The following is a 3,532-nucleotide window of genomic DNA, read 5'->3' on the forward strand; positions in this document are numbered from 1 at the left end:
ATGCTCCCCGAAGGCTGATTATGACCCGGAGCCATTCATCATCACTCGTGCCTTTGAGGTTTTAGTTTTTCCCTCATAGAATTCTTCTTGTGTATCTTGTGGACATTGTGACAAGAACCAAATGTGTCTCGACCTCAACATCCCCACCGGAGCTGTGGAGGGAGGGGAAGAGAGGGTAGAGAAGCAGCCGTGCCAGCTAGAAACCCTCTTTAGAAGGGACAATTATCGGAAACTTCTGGAAGACTTTCAAGAGTGGGGCCTTGCATGTAATAGCAGTTCCGTAGCGTTGAATTGTTAAATGGACCAGTTGATTAAATGGTGTCTATTCAGCATTATTCTCCTTCTGGCTGTGCATATTTTGCTATATTTTTAAAATGTTATCTCAAGGTGCTGCTATATTCTGAATCACGATAAAAAGTCTTTATTTGGAAGGCATGTCAGACTGTCACAAAGAAAACACAAAGCCTGCTGTTGAGGGGGAAACCTCCGCCTCGGCCGCTCACTACTGGATAACCTTGAGCAGGCAACTGACTTCGATTTTTGCACCTACTTCCTTCCCTCTGAAATGAGCATCCTGCCCGCCAATGAGCTGAAGAACTATTTATTAAACAAATGAGCTGGACACAGATGCACACTGAAAACATATAAAGCTTTGCTGAAATGCAGAGCGGTCTTATTATCCGCTGCCCGAGGACACAGAGCCATTCACACCTAAGGCTTGTTTTTAGTCTTCATGAGAGATCTGTTCCTGATCCCATGCTTTAAGGCTGTGTGGCGTGGCCACTTGGCCACCTGGAGGGACTCAGCCTAGCCACAGAGGCTGTAAAGAAGAAACAAGCTGACAAGATGGGAACCAATGGGGGATGGGAAGGCATGGACAAGAACAGCCCCGCCTAGAACGATCTTCACAGGGGACGGTCCCACGTATCTCTCCGCTTTGGGTTTCTGGTGTTGTTGGTTTGTTTTTCTCGTCTTACGTTATTACTGGGGGAAAAAAAAGCTTCTTGCAGAAATTGTTTAAAACTCAAGGGATGCCTGGGAGGGAGCAGTGGGATTAACGAAGCAAAGCTTCCACCGACTTGCGCCAAGAACATCTATGCTCCTTCAGCAAGTCGACCAGAACAAATAGCTACTCCCTCAGCACGGAGACTCTTGTAGGCTGCAGACTCTGGTCTCATTTTGTCAGAAGGAAAAGAAAAGAGGAGCTGGTTGTGGCTGCGGGGATTGCCCACCCTCTCGCCTTCACCCAGCCCCCAGTTCCCTCAACCTGCCTTCGACCCGCCAGCGTCTCACCTGGACTCAGCAAGAGCCCCTCTCCCCGCCCCGTAGCTGGGAAGCTGGTGCCCTGCTCGGGAGAGGCAGCCCTGGGAAGAGGTGTCCCGACTGCCTTCTCCACAAGCGGCGGCAATCGGGGGCGTCATCTCGACCTGGCACAGACGCGGGGACCGTCTGAATGTCCCCTACGTTGTTTGCCAAGTGCCTGTGTTTCCGCCTGGGCTTGTCGGAAGGTTCCATGTGCCAGAAAGAGTTGTTTGCCCCTCCTCACCGCCGGAGAAATGCCAGAGCTGCCCCACTTTCGGCTCCGATGTGGGGATCGGGGCATCTGTAGTCAATTCGAGTAAACCAGGAAGGCAAAAGAACGCATGCGGAAGAGTGACTTCGCACTTAAAAAAAAATGAAAACAAACCGCTTTTCTCCTGTGGGGTTGGTGCTTAGTAGGAAAGTTTCAAGCAGCAATCTGCCGTGTGCGGCTGACCTCCTTCATTAAAACCCCCGGTGTCCTAGGCTGAAAGCCCTCAGCCTGCAGTCCCAGAATGGACCCAGGAGTGCTGTTGCAACACCGATGCTATTTATTGCCTTCATCTGCATTGCTTAAACACCAGAAACAACAACGCATTCACATTTGTAGCGAAACATCTACCTACTCGTGACTTGGCAAACAATCGTGAAAAAATAACACTGCGGTACAGTATGACTGTGCTGACTTCAGGGCGACAAGAGACGTGGTCGAGTTGCTCTTTCAGAGCCACTCCCCAAATCCACTTCACATTCTCTGAAGAGAACCAAGCTAATCGGGCAGCGCATGCTCTGGGAACCTTCCACAAAACCAGGGCCCATGGGCTTCCCAGTAATCCACACCAGAGAAGCCCATTTTGACATAGGTGCTCTGGCCCCCTGGGTGAAGACCTGGTGTGTGGGGCTCCGTGTGTCTGGCTGCAAAGCCGGTCCCTGCTGATTGGCCTGAGACCCTCAGCCTACTGGGGATGAGCCCCTGCCAGTACATGGCCCCGTGTCAGCGTCTGAGCTCCAGGGGGCTTTCCTGTGCTACGCTCCCGGGACAGGAAGGGGCATTAGCGTCATGAGCACCCTGGGTGCTGCCATCTGGTGCCTCAGCCTCTCTGGGAGGGCTGTACTTGCAGCAGCAACATTAGCAAATCAACAAAGCGGGACATCGTATGAGTAGGGAGGTAGGCAGGTGGGCAGCTGGTAGGTTGGTACTCAATGATTTCTAAGAGTAAGTTGCCCAGAGGGCAAAGCCATGCACAGATCAAAGGGCCACCTCTAGGTTTTCAAAGTCCATCGAGACTTGTGAAAAGTCCTCTTTTGATTCCATAAAATCTTGCTTCAGAAATTCTACCAAATGCTCATCAGGCGGAAATACCTGTTCTATTGCTTTGAAGGATGGGATGAAAAGCACCATTCAGTCTTTGGCCTGTCTGCTGGTTACCCACAAACTCAAAAGAATGGGTTCAGGGAAGCAGCTGGGTCAGGGAGAGCATCTAACAAGCGGTATTGCTCTGGCCGCCCCGGGGGCCGGCTTTGAACCACAAGGAAGAGGGGAAATGCCTTTGTCTCACTCATGGGCCTACAGCCCACGCTGGGCCTAGATATGCATCAGCAGAGTATTCTCTTTGTGGTAAAGGAAGCAACGTCCAACATTATTTTGTTAACACACCCATGATGTGCGTCTACGTGCGCCAATGAAATAGCCAACGTTCTGCTATTAAGGGGGATTCAGGAAACTGAAATGGCTCAAAATAGCATTGCTGAGTGTTACCAGATTTTTAAACGAATCATCAGCAAATCTTTTCAGCTGACTTTGGCTTTAAGAGTTCTTACCAAAAGGATTGCTAAAATGGAATGAGAAGGGCCCATAGTTTGGTCTTTGTTTGTTTGTTTATTTCATTATAAGAGCTATCCCATCTTATCCAACTTTCTCCTTCCTCATTAAAAAAAAAAAAAAAGCACATTACTGTCCTAGATGGTTAAGAGCTAATGCTGTACTCTTTTCTCAGTGACAACAGGCTTTAAGATGTCTTTTTAAATGGGAGAACAGACACGTCATGCAATTAGCCAATAAATGCAATCCCTGATTAAAATGTGAGTTCTAAAATTTTGAAAACTTCTAACTATTCCCCCAGTGCGGTTTTAATTTCAGAGCTCTGAACTTGGCTTCTTTTTGTATTTGCTTCTTGGTCGCTCTCCTGTGAGAGCCAGGGCTACATGTCTTTTAAATTCACCAATCACACCT

Source organism: Lynx rufus, unplaced genomic scaffold, assembly GCF_022079265.1.
Source record: "Lynx rufus isolate CCGP_SWC_20201006 ecotype Redwood Valley unplaced genomic scaffold, mLynRuf1.p SCAF_3, whole genome shotgun sequence".
In the NCBI taxonomy this organism is placed as follows: Eukaryota; Metazoa; Chordata; class Mammalia; order Carnivora; family Felidae; genus Lynx; species Lynx rufus.